We start from the raw sequence: 20,553 nt of genomic DNA, 5'->3' as shown, positions 1-20,553 counted from the left end.
TGATTACATAAGTTTACACATGCTACTCAATCTTGTTCACACATCAATCATATTCTTAAACTCAAGATTATCTATCTATTGCCAGCTTTTTATAAAGTGGATCATTATACTAATTTTCACCTTGTTCACTTGTTTAATAAATCAATATACAAAATTCTCAATTCAACCTTTATCTATTTAACAAACATCAAATAGGCAGCTTCTTAGTAAGAAATAATATAAAGATTTTCTTGTTTATACATTTGATATTGCAAAATAGCTAGAGGTTGAATTACGAACTTTATATTGCACTCAATAACCAGTTTTAAACTTAAATTGTAGCTAGCGGCTTTTGCCCTATTAAAAAATAAAATAAAGATAACTTTGAAGATAAGAGGATAAAGATAAACCCAGAGATAAGAGAATAATGTGATTACCTTCAATATTATCTTATTCTTGTCTTATTTTTCTCAAGAATAATTGATTTTTTCAACTATTTATCTTAATTAATGCAAGAAAGATTTCCTCGTGGTTAAGATTAATTCCCCGAGCTTTCCTAACACACACACGCACGCACGCATGGCAGTGCTGTTTCTAAAATCCTAATTCTGTTTATAATAAACAGAAATTAGAATATCGTTGAAGAAGGATTTTATTTGACCAATAGAATCCATCCTTCTAGATGGATTTTATTGGTAAAATTTCGCTTGCATTCATTGCCTATCATCTCCATATTCTCTATTATTCGCTGCTTTTTTTTTTAATTCTGTTAAAACACGAAACAGCTCCAATTCTAAATTCTCAATGGCTGGTCAATGCAATTTGATTTCTTTATAAACCTCACTTCGGTAATGATAGAAGCAAACAATTCTATTACACTGTTTGCTATATTTGCCTATTTTAGAAAGCAAAAACTCAACTTTCCATTCTCTCTCTCTCTCTCTCTCTCTATGAGATGTTAGCTAACTCATCTTTATTTGAAAAACACCTTATAAAATTCCTCGCCTTCTAGATGGATTCAAACCGAAATCTTTTCAATCACTTAACGTTGTTCATATCGAATTTGAATTCGTTCGCTAGAGATGTTCAAATGGAACTTGTTATCAATAACTGAAAAGTTGAAACATACGAAGTTTCTGAAAATCGCCTGAACTCTGAAGTTATTACCAGAATCATCTACTGCGCATGCTCGTCGACAAGATCATGTGCAATTCATGGAGAGCAGAATAGGTAATGATGAAAATTCATCTACTTAAAAAAAAAAGTTTTTTTAAATACATTCCTTCATTAGGAAACGTGTCCCACATGTCGTTATCGTGTACCGACATGTTCGATAACTCTGAAACTAATCATCTTATTCCAACGAATAAACACTTTATTCGATAGAATAAGATTTTTTTCACCAAAATAGCAAAACATAGTCTTTAACCGAATAAATGAAGACGGGTTACCTTGTTTTTAGTTGAACAAGTATATCTGAAATCCCTCTCTGCTAAAATAAGAGGATTTCCAAAACTATATCTTATCTATGAATATGTTTATTTTAACGGTAACTTAAAGGTCCTATATTTGTTTGAACAAAATGTTTGCTATGTTAGTTTCGCATAAGTTACCCGAATTCTGCTACATCTGTTACTAGTTTTACGATATTGCACAACAATCTAAAAGGTATAACTTCACTGAACTCTCAAACCTACGCATGAACATATTGGTCTGGTGTTAGCAAATCCACAAACAAATGGATCTCTCTTCTCCTCCCCCATCTTCTCTCGTTATTTTAAAAAATAAAATGCAAAAGTGCTGGTTTTGTTCCGTACAATACAGCAGCAGTATCGGTAAACTGTGTTGTGCATGTGGCTGATAACCGGACTGGATACTGCACTTCAAAACCAAAATGGTCCTCCATTCCCCACCGCTTCAGTCAACATCTATCAGGTCTCCTGAGGACGCCCTATTATGCAGCCTGCATAATATGCCTTCAGCATCGTGCTGGCTTTACTCAGCTCACTTCCAAATGTCTATAACGAAGCTGTGTTAGTGCAATAATGGGTACGTCGTCCCTGCTCTGTTTTACACACAAACCACACATGAACGGTGTATTAGCATATCAGAAGGCATCCTTAAACGTTATTATGACTCCAGTGGTCCCTAAAATGCTATGTAAACTCGCAAAGAAGTCGATCCTATCGCAAAAAGCACACACAAAAAAACGAACTGGGAGACACTGCTTTTAGCATATTTTTAAATCTGTTCAAGCATAAAAGTGGAATATTTCCTATGCCTTGAAATATTGTGATTAAGTCAGAACTTTATATATATATATATATATAAAAGTTTAAATTGGTGTAATTACAAAAATATATATATTTTAAGTATTTTACTCAGAAATCCTCTAAATAAAATGAATTTCTAGCCATTTATATTTAGATTCAAACTTTTATATATATATATATATATATATAAAAGTTTGAATCTAAATATAAATGGCTAGAAATTCATTTTATTTAGAGGATTTCTGAGTAAAATACTTAAAATATATATATTTTTGTAATTACACCAATTTAAACTTTTAAAAATAAATATATAAATGAAACTTTTTTATAATTTATGGCATAACACGAGAGTTGAGCGGATGCGGTAATCCAATACCCTTGGAGGGTAATGAATGGCAATGCTATAGCCAACGAAGTTCTAACTAAGGCTCGGCCATTGCTGTTACCCTCCTGCCATGATCAGAGCTTTAATTTAATAGCTCAATAACACCTTATCCCTGCACTTTCCTCTACAGATAACGGGGAAGATGAAAAGCATTCTTGCTTTGCCACTTTAAGCCAGTCCTTATTATATAAGGACTATGGCATGATATATAATTATAAATCTATTTTTGTTCATAAGTAATTTCATCATAGTTATATAAGCTGGTTATTAAAATTAAATTCTGCATTTCATAGAACAGAATTCTGATTAGAAGGAAATAGGAATTACCTCTAGTTGTAGGTTAACATTTTTTGAGAAACGTTTTTGTTCTCTACTTGGAATCTTTTTATTATAATTTGGAATAATTATCCTACAGCTATTTGTTTAGCACATATTAAAGTTTCAAACTTTGTTGACCGTATTACAGAATTCCGTGCTATATGTCGTATAGTAGAACCAATGATTTGTGTGATAAGGAAATGGATGAAAAACGAAGCATGGATAATGGAGATGATAAAACATATCCGATGATGTTCTGTCAATGAGATTTAAGGTGTGTGTGTGTGCGTGCTGCAAATTGATGCCTACAGAGAAACGGAAAATTAAGAGTTTTTTTTTAATTATTATTTTATTTTTAGGAGGCAAGTTCAGAGGAAGATATGTGATGTGATTCGCTATGCCATGAGAAATTACCGGTTAAAGTCTTTTCTAGAGAACTACAGTTATTAAGGGTGTGAACAGATGAAAGTAATATTCTTGTTAGAAATAAAAACATATCTGAAAATAAAAACAGATCAGTAATATAACTTATCTGGCAGTCCCGTAGTTATTTTTTTTTATTACAATATAAGATTATTAAATGAAATAATAGTGTGTAAGGAGCTATAAATGTGATTTGCAGTTAGTGTAATCAAATACTGATTACACTAACTACTCATCGTTGACAAAAAAAAAAAAAAAAAAGCCACCTTCTATTGCATTTCCATAATTTTCCAGAGAGAAAGTAGTTGATCCTCTTTACTGTCTTCGAACTTTTCCATAGAACTTGTTTTGTGAAGCAAGATCCTCTTCAACACTGGCAGTAAGTAATATTGGAGATCACCAGTTGAGGGATTTTTAGGTCAGAAATTACTGTTAATAGAATTCTCCTTTACTGCAGAAAAAAAAATTAAAGCTACCTGAGTGATCTCGCAGAATTATTCTTTTCGGATAAGATGTAATTAACTCTTACCAGTTAATTTGACATTCATTCGACATTAGACTTTCCTACGGAGGATCGGTAACCGCTGAATTCCATTGCAACACTCAAAATCATTTTTCTTAACAAATTACCGGATGCTGAATTGACGAACTCTTCAAAAACAATAATTCCTTTACGCCTTGTTAGCACAGACAATAAGAAAGGAATGTGTATTTCTAGCTGAAAGCGTTTCTTTTAGTAGAGCAAAAAAAAAATAAAATTAAGAAAAAAGAAAACCTCCTGTCACTTTAATACAAGAAATATGTATTAATATTCTACTCGCAAGTTTTTAAGAATAACTTAACCGACATTATGCAAATACCTTCCGTTCTGGGTTTGTTTTATATGCGGAGGTTGTTCACGGGTCGATAAGTCGTCAATAGTTGTGAAAGCAAAAATTTCAATTTTTCAAAGGAAGTCACTAAAATGATGATTTTGTCTGCGAGCCGACAAGGATGCCACCGTTGTTAGTGAATATGAATGTACTGCTCATCGTCACGCCACACCACGCACAAAATATCGTCTTGCAAAAGCACTCGTCCATATACATATTACACGATGTTTGAGTATTTGCTCATGTGATGAATAACGTCAGGTCTGCTATACTTTTCAATGGCAGATAACGTAGACGTTCACATAGCATCTAACATTAATGTTTGCTTTTTAAAATACTGGAGTATTTACAATTAAAATGTCCTATTTTGCAAGTATTAAGTCGCTAGTTCATGAAATAGGACTCTTTTATAAATATCATATAATGTGTATATTTATCAATATTTAAAAAACCGAGATAATTATGACCTAAAGTAAAAGCTATATTTACACCGTTTTAATAGGAATATTTTTATATTTTGTTAAAAATAATAATGTAACTTATATTTTATTTGTAAAATAAAATATAACTTTAAAAATAACGTTACTTTTTTTGGAAAATATAAAAATTTATAACATACCTTTAAATCTTATAAATAATATTACAATTAAATTATAAAATTAGACAGAAACATTTAATAATGTTTCCTTATATATATATAGGAAACAATAATAAATACAGAAAATGAAATTATAAATTTCTTTTGTAACAATAATAACTTTTCAGAATCCATTTATTTATAGTAATTTATTTAGAGCTTTTCCTGTTGCAATATCGAAGATAATTATAAAGTGACTTTTTAAGCCTTTATATGTTCTTCGCCGATTTAAATGTTTGTTTTAAGCATAGTATAAAATATTAATAAGATTCCTTATATAATTTCCTCAAGTGCATACAATGTTTCCTTATAGGAAACATTGTATGCACTAGTGCTTGCTTCTTTAATTTTAAATTTAGAAGGAACGTGTAATTCGATAACAAGTGGTAATAATGATTTGTTTTATTACAACCTGCAAGTTATATTTTAGCTGGTGATGGTAAATTATCATATCATATGTAATTCTATATATGCTGAAGTGCATTTCTAGAGAATTACATAAAAAATTCCTTAGAGTAATCAAAATCACGTAATGAAAAAGAAATAACATACAGTATCACAAGATTATAGGGAATATTTTTATAATATAGATCGTTGTAGGCATGACTGCATAATCACGTGAAATAATCAAAATTCATATTTTTGAACCTTCATTCATATAAGCGAGTAACTGACAACTGAGAAAGTCAGGAAAGGGAGAAATGAATCATTCAAAAAAATCAAAAATACGGAAAGAGAGAGAGACTGAAAAAAAAAACTAACTTGAAGGGCATACCTAAGGATCATGTAAAACTTAAAAATATTAAGAACATGCAGAAGTTTTTGCTATGCATTTGTTATGAATTATCAAAAATTGTTATTGAAGGACGATACATGACATGTTTATGGGAATAAATAAAATAATCATAATGGGGGGGGGGGAAGAACGACAAACAAATGACTTCTATTCCTAATCTTCAAGCGAGTTGTTATTTGACTTGAGCATATTAAATACTGAAAATTATAAATTTCTTTTGTAACAATAATAACTTTTCAGAATCCATTTATTTATATTAATTTATTTAGAGCTTTTTACTGTTGCAATATCGAAGATCGCAAGATAATTATAAAGTGACTTATTAAGCCTCTTATATGTTCTTCGCCGATTTAAATGTTTGTTTTAAGCATAAAATTTTAAGCATAGTATAAAATATTAATAAGATTATTTATATAATTTCCTCAAGCTTCGTTCGCTGTTTGAGTTCAAACTGCAATTAATTTGTATTTGCTACTAGTTGATTTCTGCTTTGAAACCTGAATTACTAATAGATTTAAACGGATGCTCTCTTTGATCACACGTAGCAGATAAATTGTATTGTAATATTATCTGCTGTGTTAGCATTTTTCGAAGCTCGTCCAGAGATTAGGAAGGGTGCACTTTCTTTCCCGTTAAATCCTACTGATTTAATATTAACAAGTACTTTTCCAGGCGCAGAATTCTTCTTTACTCGAGACCAACACTTGTATACAGAGTATAGTAGTTCGGAATAGGTGTATGGTCAGAAACATTATGATCACTGATAGGACAAATAAATAAATCACAAAAAATATTTATAACATTTATGAATAAAATATCACAAAAACTATTATTATACGCAATTTTGGAAAACTTTTTATACGAATAATAGCTACGAAACATGAATACTTCAAATGCGTATCAGTATATCAATATTATCATAGTTTTAAGGTGCTGTATATGAATGCTTCTTTTAACTGATATTTAAAAGGAAATAGTAATCACTTTTCTTTAGCACAATGCAATTAAGAACACAAGCAGTGTTGAGTGATTAAAGTGAAGTTTGTTTTTAGAAAAATGCTTTAAAAAGAAATCGAAAACAATGGTAAGTGCAAAAGAATCAAGATACATATAAATTAGAACTAAATTCAAAAATACTGAAGCATCCATAAATGAATATATTAGAAAGAGAAGATCATAACAGAATAAATATATTAATAGAATGGATCCAAAAAGAGTAGTTAAACTAGCAACAGACTGGAAACCAAATACGAAAAGACCAAAAAAACACTGAAGTATTATAGACACACGTTGAAGCTTAAAGCAAGAAGAATATATATATTAATACGAAAAATAAATCATCAGAGTTCAGAATTAATAATTCTGTAACCGTTGGATCAACTTAATCCAATGGTCACAGAATTATTAAGTTACTTCCAAAAAGAAATAATAAGTTACTTCCTACTAGATGTTCTGATCCTTATTTAGATCTTAGCAAACTCTAAAAAAATAAAATAATTCTAATTTTTTTGCTTCAAATAATATTCAAATAACAATAACTTTCGTATTCTTTTTGTAATCAAGAATTTAAACAATACACCTTTTCATCTTTAGAATAAATATGATTAAAATATGTTCTAATATAAGTATGCACTGTCGCTAGCTTTGCGCAGAAGCAATATGACTGTTACGGATTATCATTGTATCCTCAAAGATCATCATCATATCACCGGTGAGGACGACATGAAATTTTTACATTGTCAATAAATAAATTATTTTCAATTATTAATTCAATTTTCACTTGGCTAATATTATTACCTCATGTGGTTGTCCACAAAAGGTTTAAAGAGTCTTTAATAACTGAAGAAATACATTATTTTCTTGGTCGTGTGGCTAATACATATTTGACTATTTGTTTGATCTAAAATGGGAATTCTTCTTCAAAGGTCATCATCATAAAAAAATTAAAAAAAACATGCATCCAAACAAACCGCCTTCCATTAAGATTTCCATTTAAGTCGTTAAGAATTCATTAGAGATGTTTTGTTTCCTTATTATTTTTGGTTGGCCGAGCGGACATAATTAAGTTCGTGTTTTATCGGCAGAAACAACCACCAGGTGTCGGTGCGCTACTATCTTCAGAATGCCTTTTTTATTTTCGTAATTACGTAATGATAGGTTTTTGACTACTGCGTCAGTTTGTTAGTAGAAAGTTGCTGTTTTCCCAGATATAGTGTAATTAGCTCAATGATTACTGAAGAGTTTTTTTACATTTAAATCGCATACATGAAAAGGAAAAGGAATGTTGATAATAAATTAACTTATCTGTAAAAGTCACTTAAAAATGAAAAAGGGCGGAACGCCCAAATATTCGGAATGGTAATTAAACGAGTGGGAGTTACCGTCACAGAAAGAGTATTTAAAAAATGTGTTGAGTCATCACTTTATAAAGGATTGGCACTTTGAATCCTTGCACTCACGGGTGGCAGCAAGAATTTCGGCAGCTCGGAAAGCTAATGAATATTCGATCCGCCCATATAAATGACGTTTTATCTGGTGATTAGCATGTACGCTTGCAGTAGCTGTAGAAGGCTGGCTGGATATTCAGTAATAAAGAAAAAGAAAGAAAATTAATTGCACAAGGCATATTTAGATGGCAGTGCTAATGCTCAGAAACAGCTAACTAGCATGGAAAGCAGTTAAAAACTGGATAAAATGATATACAGTATTAACGAACTTCAAAAAAGAGTCATTAAGCATTGAGTGTTGAATTCTTGTAGAATAATAATGCACACATCCTTCAGACAAACAAGTTCTTTCCATTCTTACACGTTCTTTCCCACAGTAACAATACGAACAAAACAACATCAACTATTATTATTATTATTATTATTATTATTATTATTATTATTATTATTATTATTATTATTATTATTATTATTATTATTATTATTATTTATTCACATAATTGATACACAGTCAAAACAAGATTTAAACAACAATTTGACTGGTGATACAAAACAATTCAGATTCCACCCAAGAATCTAAGAATAGGCCGTCAGGTAGAGTCGTAAAATATGGACTGTTCCGAATAATGTTGTTTTTTGTAAGTCATATGGGGTCACTTCGTTGATGTTTAATTGCTGTAAATAGTTGGACAGCTTCTTTGAAGTTGCACCAAGTGCACCGATAACTATTGGGATGACTTTGGTGTGTTTAAGACACAGCCGGCCAACTTCGATTGCCACATCTCGATATTTATTAACATTTTTCCAGTTCATTGTTCTTAATGTTGTTATCACTGGGTGCTGCGATATCGACAATCCAAACTGTCGATGTTCGATAATTGTGATGTCAGGTCTATTGTGTTCCAAAGGCCGATCAGATTGTATTCTAAAGTCCCAGAGAATTTTTGCTATTTCGTTTTCCAATACTGTCTCTATTTTATGCTCCGCCAGTTATCAAAAGTAGGAAAGCCATATTTTTTTTTTTTTGCATACATGAAAATAAATTATTTTGGTCACTTGATCATGGCGGTATTTATAATCACTTTGAGCTATCTTTCTGCAGGCACTGATTAGATGTTCTACAGTCTCATCTTTCTGATCGCATAATCTGCATTTGCTGTTATTATTGATGTTCAAAAATTTTTGCTTTGATTGCATTAGTTTGTAATGCCTGTTCCTGAGCTGCTAAAATAAATCCTTCTTTTTTTTTTTTTTTTAATATACCCATATTGTAGCCATTGCCACGTCACTTTTATCCTCAATAGTATCTCGAAGAAATTGGCCATGCAAGGGTTTATTTTTATAGCGCACATATTGGTTATTTTGGTGCTTTTAGTAACGGGATTTGTTTCCTGCGCTTTTAGAAGGCCCTCTTGTGTAATTGCTTGAAGCATTGGCTCAGAGCTATTGTCGATGTAAATTTTTAAGCTATTATTATTATTATTATTAGAACTGGAATAGCCACATAAACCATCTACACAACAAACTCCGAACAATAAGTGGCAAACTCTACAGATTAAAAGACATAGTTCCCATACGCCTAAAAACACTAATATACAAAGCACTATGCCAAAATATACTAAGATACGCTATAACAACGTATACTTTCTGTGCACCCTACAAACTAAATAGATTAATGTCGCTACAGTACAAAATGACAAAACTGATCTTTTGGGAACAAAGAGAAAATAACGACCTTATAAACATCGCAATGTCAGAACACAAAATACTGACAGCAAAACATTTATGTCACTATGCAGCTTGGCTAAAACATTATTTCGATGCCAACTACAGGACAGTTAGAAATACATACCGTATAACAAGACCTCAGACTACTAATTATATCACATATAAATACAATAATCACTACGGAAAGGCCACGCGAGACTTCTACATCCCAGACATGATAAACAAATTATCTTTTGAATACAGAAACTCTACAAACTACAATAGCCTGAAAAGAACTCTAAGGACATACTATGAACAAGAAACACGCACCCGAAATACCATACACATTTAATGAAACACAATATATTCGTTCAGGCTTCCAGTTCAGCGACGCATCAATACATTCCAAGTTATCGTGTGGGGGGGGGGAGTGCGTGTGTGTGTGTGTGAGTGCGCGCGCGCGCGCGAATTTCTCAGTCATAGATTTCGTAGCTTCCCAACACAGCAAAAAAAAAAAACCAATACATAATAACCAACTGGTGTCATCCTTCAGATAAGCTTACATATAAGCTTCGAGGATGAAAGCAAAGAAATTAGTTCTCATCCAAGATGTATCATATGTAACCAAATGCATGTAATGTACGTATCACATGAAAACCAATGTATGTAATATATGTAAACCAATGTACGTAATGTAAATATCACATGTAAACAAATGTATGTAATATATATAATAACTGTAACAAACATATGCAATGTAAAAAAAAAAATCTTTTAAATGTAAATCATGAGTTTACACTATATGTTTGTGAAAATAAGGAAATATAATATTTAGATTGCATATGTGTAAATACTGTTGTATAATCACACCTTTTCAAACTTGAAAAAAAAAATAATAATAAACTACAACATGTAATATTATACAACTTATGTAACTCTGAACAATATAATTGTAAATTATTACTGTCATTGTTACTTAAAAAAAAACTATGTTATCATCATTACTATTTAAATCTCATTATATGTAGCACAAAGTGCTGAACCTTGTAAAATAACATACTGAATAGATGATCATTGCACATATGTAAATATTTGAAAGAACAATAAAAAAAAAATTATTATTAAGATTTGATATAACTTCTCTAAGAAGCTCAAATACTAACCCTACCAAACCTGAATTGGAAGCTAAGGTTTAAAAGGTTTAAGCTGCCTTTATATCCTTATAGTCCTTATAAGGACTGGCTTAAAGAGGCGAAGCAAGAATGCTTTTCATCTTCCCCGTTATCTGTAGAGGACAGTGTAGGGATAAGGTGTTATTGAGCTATTAAAGCTCTGATCATGGCAGGAGAGTAACTGTCTTTATATCTTTGAGGTTTGGAGGAGTAATAATTAAATGATATATTCTACCTGGAGATGGTTTGAAAAATGGCATTTTTGATAGATTATCCAGAGCGATGTCACATTGCAAAAATAGCAATTCTTTTATTTTTTTTTTCAATTTTTCACATTACAAACGTACCATTTAATTTCCATCTGGACATCATATGCAACTACTATCAAATGTGTTCAAAGTCGGTTTAGAGTTTGGGAAGAGAAAATTGGAGTCACTAGAAAACCAACCAACATCCACAAGCAGACTACCTCGGAAGTGGAAAAAAAAAGAAGTGAGTGATATACCGAGTAATTACCATAGTCACCAAAACCGGTACGTAAAACGAAACTCACATTTTTACATATAGGGTAGGAACTCTCTCTAAAATATAGAATAATAATCTTACCACTTTCCTGCATTTTCTCATATTCTTTTTATTTACTTATATATATATATATATATATATAAAATAAATTGTTTAACTTGGGGATATTGTATATTAGGATAACCAAGTTATTTTATAAACTTTTAACTCCTAATCCCATTTTTCAAACAATTAGGTTTGCGCCTGAGACAAAGTTCAAGTCTAAAGATGATACAACACCAGGGCAACTCATTGTAAAGGTGGATAAAGATCTGATCACTATTCTTAGTATTTTCCCATAATGTAAAGCACATCTCACTAGAAGATGTATATACTGCAATGTATTAGAGACCTCAAAAAAAAGCAATATATATATATATATATATATATATATATATATATATATATATATATATATTGCTTTTAAAAATTCATTTAAAAATAAAATAAAATAAAAAAGTTTGGAATACAGTACGAACAGAAACCATGTTTTGACTGATTTCGAAATATGTTTATCGTATGGGTTATTTGAATTGCAATAGAAGCAGCTAAAGCTATGAGTCCAGTGGGTTATGTCTGTGAATTGCTAATATTCTTCTAGCGATCGGCATAAAAATATTTTTACTGATCGCATGAATTATTTAAAAAAAAATGCATTGCATCGTAAAATATTGTTACAATCTAACTGAACAATTATAAAATAATTCCACTTTTAATGCTGTATTTGTAAATTTAATTATAAATAACTTTCTTGCAGAAATAAAAACAGATAAAACACACCGAGAAAGAAAGAGAGTAGAAAATAGAGAGAAATAATGGTATAATCAAATCTTTAAAATAAAAAAATAAGTAAATAATAACTGGGAAAAAAACAAATCAACAGAAGAAAGAAGCACGAGTGACGTGTATTTAAAAGAAATGTGAGTCCATCATTTATTTATTTTTCTTTATTTATTTGTATCTGTTTATTTCGTGAGGACGACAAAATTTATATGCATTTCAAAAACATTGCATTCATCCAAGTTTGTCATCTCTAGTAGTTACGCGCATGTGTGTGCGCGCGCGCTTGAGGAGGAGAAGATATCACCTCTTCTCCGAATCGCTTATATCATCCTCACCACATTGATTGGTCGCCTCGCTGTTCTTTATTCTCTTTTAAGTTCAATTAACAGTTCAAAGACGATTTGGAGTGCATCTTCATTACTTCCGGATCGACAATATAACATCTTTTCGACACGCATTAATCGTATTGAGTTTCTTATTGTTGGTGGCATGCTGTTGTAACCTACATAAACTACAATCGATCCAACGAACTGTTTTTCATTTCTCTAACTTTATTTCTCGCTTGCAAGTTATTAAACGTTCGTGTGACGAAGTTAAATAGATCCAACTCGAGCCTGAATAATGAATAATAGGCTAGCGTCACGCGATATTTCACCTCCCATTTGTAATCGAACCTTCACCATCTGTACTTATAACGAACTTTTCCCATTATCAGTTTAACAAGAAACTTATCACTGTATCATGATAATAGCCCACTCTTATTTAATAACAAAGTGGCATTTATCCACTATTGCATTCGATATTATTCGTCCAGCCTACAGGAGTATTTCATTTCTACAGCACGATAAAAGTATTGCTTTCATTTGGTAGACCTTTTCCTTTAAATAATAAATAAATAAATAAATAAGCCCTCCCTAAGAACTAAAGATTCTTGTTCATTGCTATAATGTTAACGTCTGCGAATTTATCCCGCATTGCTATAGCAACCGTGAGTCTTTTCGTCTCATAGTAACTGTCCAATGTACTATCAAATAAAATATTTTGTTTTAATTTAAAAAAATAATAATACATAAATCAACTCTCCCTAAAAAACGAAACATTCATGTTCATCACTATAAAAGTCTGCGCGTTGCTATGGCAACGGTTAAGTTTCTTCGTCTAATGTAGAACATTTTGTTTTGCTTTTTTTTTTCTTTTTTTTTTTTTGATTTTTGATAATTAATGAATTAAGAAGTGTATTCGTTTAGGGTGGTTACTTAATCCTCTTTAGAGGCGCTGATAGCAAGACTGCTGAGTCATTCTCGGCAGGCAGTCAAAGTGAAGGAAAGAAAAGTTATAACTTATGGAGTTCTGGGCGTAGCTTGGTCTTAGCTGACTATTATTAGCGGAGATAGAAATTCAGATAACATAGGCGGTTGCTACACATGCATCGTAAAGGGTGTAAAACTAGTGGAAGCGGCCTTATTTGGGGGAAAAAGAGAGAGTGGGGTTCTTGTTAAGTAAAATTCATGCGTCATTAGTTCACTGTGCCGTAAGTCATGCTGTCAATAAGTTTGTGTAGAGGAATACAAATCGAGCCAAGTCGACAAATGCACTCTACTAATATATATTCAACGTGTTGAGGATGAGTGGAGGCAGATGAATGGGTCTGTCTTCTTTTTTTTTTTTTTTTTTTTTTCACTTATATGTATTCTCTGCGTATTTCGATCTCAATCTTAGATTCCCAAACAGCATTATGCCACTTGATACAAAAAAAAAAAGTAGATGGCGCCACCAAGTGTGACATTGCAAAAACACTGTTTGCAACGAATGTAATAAAGATAGCGGCAGTTATTCATCTCATCTCGAAGAATATATTACGATCATCGTCTTCACAAAAGGAACTTGTATAATTATGATGGAGGAGTACAGATAATCGTATGATTTTATGTGATTAGCATAATAGCAAGTTTAGTTTATGAATTAACAAACATCCGGAATTAACCACTTTATATTTCTTTGTAGTAGGCAATAACAGTTAATACATTTATAACAAGCAATAAATGATGCAGTGTACTACTCAGAACAATTCTATTATAAGCAATTAAAGTGTGGATAATCAAACTCAAATCTGCTGCGAGATTTTCACATCCTCCTGTTTGTTCTGCCAGCAGCGATTACAACAATGAAAATACTTCGCAAAAATCGAATTAATTATTTAATATAATACTTCTAGTATTATATTAATTATTTCTCTACTAAAAGTAGAGGAATGTTATATGAAAACATTTTAAAAACAGAAACTATAAGATTTTTGATTAGGACAAAGCATTATTATGATTAATTGTTATTATTATTAATTACTATTATTATTATTGTTATTACTATTATTGGTTTTAGTGCTTAGTTTTACTCTTCAGATTGTAGTCTCCCTGAAGTATACTTACTAGTTTTAAATTATTATGGTATTAATAACTGTGCCTCTCATTGCTAAATAGGATTCAAGGCTAGGAAGTCAAATTACAACTGTACCCACCTACTTCGTTGTTTTTTCTTTTATTATTATTATTATTATTCATCTGTTCATTAAGAATTTTTCGCTTAAAATTAACTCTAAATTAATTTATTTGTTTATTTTTTAAAATAAAATAAGATGTTTTTAAAGAATGGATGATGGAAAAATACTATGGGAGAACTTGAGGACACACTAGTAGTTTTCCATCCTAAATTATCACTGTGGGGGCTGCTAATGGAGTAGCAGGAGTTTGATGTGGACAGCGCCAACAGTTTTGTTCACGGTTCCAACTGCATTTATAAACGAAAGTCATTTACCCCAGGGAGTTTGGGTAGTATGAGTTTATGATCATTGATCTTCAACATAAAGAAGAAGCAAATATCTGTCTTAAAAAAAAAAGAAGAAAAAAAGCTAACGTGATTCGTTAGAATACAATAACGACTGTGTGTGTGTGTGTGTGTGTGGATACCAGTCATGGAACCTTTCTTTTAAAAGCTGACTGAGAAATAACATAGAATAAGTGTGACAACTTTTCAATGAAGACGATCCATCGCGTTTTAGGCTTTTCGCAAAATGCGAAGATTAAACTAAATCGTTTTATCCGTTCTGATCTCAATATACTTTGTCGAATAACTTCCAAACTGTTTAAATTGGACCGTTTTAAATCTAATCGATGAGGTGAAAAAAAAATACGTTACAAACATCAAGAAGTAAAGAAGAAAAAAAAAAAGTTTTTTGGACCTATGTTTCTGGGTTTCATGGCATCATTACTAATATATTCATTAATAATGACACGATACAAGAACCCTACTTAGAAGTTTACCTTTTGTTTCTTTTGATCAAAATGTTGATAGTCACAACAAATGCAAATACGTGGATGCTTCCTTCAAAACATTTACTTATGTATGGTGCTTTAATCAAGTTTCGATCCTTTAATCAAGTGAAATGAATTACTTCAGAGAATAAAATATATATTCCATATTTATAAGTCCTTTATTATTATTATTCAAAAAAAAAGCGTTTGCACTAATTTACACACATATATAGCGATTCCATCCTAGAGGAGACTTACAATCGATAGTACCTGAAAGGACAAAGATTGCAATCACTTACTACCTTTCTTCTATAATCTCCCATCTTTCTTTTGACGTATTCTTTTCTAACACATCCCCCCCCCCTCAATGGAAAGAGCATGACGTTCCTTCTATCAGCAATTTGTATAATAGCACATAATTTACACAGAATTGCCTAGTCTAAAGCACTCTCTAAAACACGGTATGTATATATATAATATATACTTATATATATATATATATACTTTTATATATATATATATATATTTTTTTTTTTTCAAAATTCATTTTTACTCGGTTGGAATATTATAAAAAAAGGTTTAACGACTATTACCGAGAGAAAAGATGACAAGATATATTTAATATATTCCAAACAAACGAATACAGTATTCGTTTGTTTGGAACTCATACTTGCATTTTTTTCAAACACGCTACTGTTTTTTATACTTGTTCTGTTAGTACAATTTTAAGTTTCTGTAATTTTTTATATACTTCTTCGATTGTGATACCTATATATATATATATATATATATATACCTATATATATATATATATATATATATATATATATAAAATAATTCATTGAATTATTTTTGAAAATGAAGAATCGTCTAAACACTTCCTAGAGAGCATTATACAACAGTTTGAAATAATGGGTTCAATAAAGGGAAAAAAGTAATTGATATTTCTCTTTGAATATTCACCTACTTTAGTGTTTGAAAATACAGCTGGAAGAAAAGTTTAATAGGAAAGGGATAAGTGAGATAAATGCAAGAGATGACTTGTCAGTACGCTGTCAGAAATGGAACAACAAGAAAGGTAGATATTCACGGATTACTTGCCTTGAGTTCTCTTCGATTTGGAGAGTAATAACAGGATTAAAGATAAAAACAGATTAATAATGTCCATTGAAATCTGTAAAATAAAAATTCTTCTTACTTAAAAGTATTAAAATTTGAGATTGAGATCTACATAAAAAAGGATACAAATTCTATGCTAAGGTATTTGATTTAGAGGGCGAAAAAAAAAGGGCTCGTCCGGGATTTGAACCCGGGACCTCTCGCACCCTAAGCGAGAATCATACCCCTAGACCAACGAGCCAGATAAATAAGTTTAGATTAATCATTAAAATATATTTTTGCGCTAATCCAATAGATATAATTTTGTTACTTTCAATGTTATTAAATTAAGAAATTAAGGATCAATAACAAAACTGTACATAAAAATATACCCGTGTCAAATAAAAAAGTGAAATGTTTATATAAAAGTCGCTGTTGCCAACCACTGATCGAGACAAATGCTAATCACTGGCTGAAAATGTCTCATTCGACAACATTACGAACAATAATGAAAATTCATGGACAGGAAGGAAAAATGGCTACAGTAAACCATAATAGCATTTTTACTGGAAAATTCACGCACACTTCTTTTTCTTAACAAGCACGCAAACAAACATACTAGTCTATTTTTCTTTTAAGAATACTGATCGTATATTTATACCCGGACAGCATACAGTGAGTAGATAATTGGAGATAAAGCCGTAACATAACCTTTTAACACTTCTTGTTCAGTGCAGTGTAGAAATAAATAAAATGATTCAAATAGACTAAGCGAGAGTTTATCTTTATTAGAGTTGGAGCCGTTTGCTATTAATCAATCTGTTTAACGGTACTTGAAGATCATCAAACTTGTTACTACAAAGTGGCAACACAACTATCGTGATTCAGATGAGATTGAACCAGAACGACCAAAAGTGTGTTGAGCAGAATAATCGCGAAGGCGCTCTGGTAAAAAGAACTGGAGCTTCATCCTGAGGACAGAACTCGTTGCAAAGATGCTCCGGTTCTTTATAATAGAGCGCCTTCTCAAAGACTACCAGAAAGAGTCTTCTTTTCTAAAGACTGAGTTCAAATCGCGTCTGGCACAGGCTAATATGAGGGATTTTTTAACTGAAGATGACTTAACCGGTCTCATATCGAGGTCAGATGGTTGCACTCCAGGAAACTGGGATTTTTCATCTAGCCAAACATGGAATCCAATCTCCAGAACACGCTCAATTAACTGACATAGTATACTAGGTTCATAGGCTTAGTTGCTTCATCCTTAATTCTAACAAACTAATCCAACCCAACTTTTTCTGCCTATTCCATCTCTTTGAAAATCGTATACTGAAACCGATTATCACTCTCATAAGCAATACTACTTTTAGATGAAACTAACTACATTAGCCACAATATTCATTTTGCACATGCGCATTAAATACATTTTCAGAAATACAGCATCTTTCAACAACAGCTGTCCGTGCCACTAATTCAGAGTTACCATGATAGATGGTGTAATATCCGGCAAACATAATTGGTACTAATAATTATTGAGTGTGTACTACTCTCTGAGATCAGAATTAGATTTGATTTCGTTTGCTAGTCTTGATTTTTTTACTATGGTAATTAACAGGCAGTCACATTTCACCGGCTGGAGGATCTATGACAACCGTGTTTTCAATAATTAAAAAAAAAAAAAAAAAAAAAGGATTGATGAGCATTGCGGTCTAAATGAAATGGGCAGGCTCTATAAGATTTCTGAACAGTCAACATGGATTTAATGGACTTATACAGAACTTAATGGTCTCCATCGAAAGAAACCTCAGAAATTAATGTTATGAGGCAAGTGCATTACGCCTATGATCACGTGAATTCTCTCAGTGAGTCCAAAACCACTTCCTTATGATTCTGGATAACTTGCCTTCACTCGAAAAACGCCTTTACGTCCAAAACTCAATTCGAATTGCGATCTTTCCAGTCGAAGGGTAAACATCTTTACATTCTAACAAGCCAATGTTAGGAATAGCTATGATTCTATGAATGGCCTAAAAAAAAAAATCAACTAACTCTTACATTTTGCAATGCTTGGTTTCAGATACAACATCAGAGGCTATCGTGTTATCTGACATTAACTGCACGGATGTAAATTCCTCTCCAATTTTCCGGTCCTCACCGCTTAAGCAAGAGGAAAATACATAACGAGCTCTAAGTATTAAAATGTCTTATTTTCATTTATTCTTATAGAATCCATTGTTATAGTCATTATAATAGTCTTGTCATGTCCCGTACCATTTCTAGTCATTTGCTGATCGGTTGATAACTTGACAGCGTCGGTTTTTCCTCCCTCAAATATTTCCCTGTTTTGGGGAAGAAAATCTAAACTTTCCGAGAAGGAAAATATGTTACTAAAGATAAATACACTGAGCCTTTGTTGGGAAAAAAAAAAAAAAAAAAGGATAGAAGTTTCTTTTAAAACACATCTTATCTATGACTGGACACAAATGCAGACGTTTGCTACAAACCGACACCTAGCGAAACCACTACGCCACTGAGGCGTCTCCTTGTATTAAAATGTCATGATAATTAAATGCATCCTTTGCCTAGAATAGTTACTACGAAATGCGAATATGTAGATGCGTTTCCTGTTTCTAAATGACCTATTTCGGAGTATTTTAGTTTCCTGCCTTTTTTTTTTATTTTTTCCCTTGATGATAATACTTGTGGACAGAGAGAAATTCTTTTGTCCATATTTTCCCCACGACTTATTGTAAATCCATAATTGTCTCAACAAAGGAGCACATTACGGGTGTTTTCACTCTGATGATGAATTTTATCTTTACACTATTCTTATAGCGTTCATAAAGCGAAGAAAGAAGAAAGGAACTAAAAAGAAATGAGCAGCAAAATCAACTAAGAGGAAGTAATGATATAACTTCCCTGTTTAAGTCGAAAAACTGGCGTACCTAATAGCACTATTATGTTCTTTTTTGTTATTATTCAAACTACCTGGCGAAACTACCCCACAGTCAAATATGTGTATGAACTCAGCAGAAAAGTGGGTCTCTGACGGGCGTGACCAAAATAATAGAAATCGTAAAAGGCCTTCTGGATTTTGATATCCTCCTCATTCACGTATAACTGCGAACGAACATGTCTTGAAGATGCTGTGTGTCTCTGCCCAGCGGAGCAGGGCCGTGGTCAGATAGCTTTTGATTGTTTATTGGTCTACTGAGCTCTTGGAGAGCTGTGCACAATTTACTCTATTAATAGCCATCCACGTTGAAACATGTGTCTGTCCACTTCTATTGTTCTCATGTTTGCTTTTCTGATGAAGGCTAATACTGGACTCCCGCCGGAAACAGCGGTCAATTCTACTAGTTCAGTTCACCTCCGCTGATGACGTGTACGCTAATGTAAACTTATACTCCTACTCCTCTTCCCCCACCTCACCTACCTTCTTCTATGAGAACGTGATTCCGATTTTGGTTTTTCAAACCTTCTGAAGCTTTCGTAGTTGGATTAAGTATTCAGAAAAAAAAAAAGTGGTTGATGTTTCGTTTTTACTTTAAAACAGAGCGAATATACAGAAATATTTGTAAAATGTAAAAATCAGAGAGAAATATTTATTAATTACCATGCATAATAATGTAAATTGTTATCTTCTGGCATAGCGAAGCAGTCCTTATAGTCCTTATAAGGACTGGCTTAAAGGGGCGAAGCAAGAATGCTTTTCATCTTCCCCGTTATCTGTAGAGGACAGTGTAGGGATAGGGTGTTATGAGCAATTAAAGCTCTGATCATGGCAGGAG

At 31.9% G+C, this 20,553-nt stretch overlaps 1 non-coding gene across 1 annotated transcript; it reads right to left on the bottom strand.

Annotated features, from left to right (window-relative positions):
* Nucleotides 1-16,952: 16,952 nt before the first annotated feature.
* Nucleotides 16,953-17,024, bottom strand: TRNAP-AGG (transfer RNA proline (anticodon AGG)). The gene has a single exon. It is a non-coding gene; the product is annotated as a tRNA-Pro (tRNA).
* Between the last annotated feature and the right edge of the window lie 3,529 nt (nt 17,025-20,553).

Source organism: Typopeltis vanoorti, chromosome 8, assembly GCF_054136105.1.
Source record: "Typopeltis vanoorti isolate ZY-2024b chromosome 8, IOZ_Tvanoo_1.0, whole genome shotgun sequence".
NCBI lineage: Eukaryota > Metazoa > Arthropoda > Arachnida > Uropygi > Thelyphonidae > Typopeltis > Typopeltis vanoorti.
The sequence above is the reverse complement of the archived record's forward strand: the minus strand, read 5'-3'. Positions and strand labels throughout refer to the sequence as shown.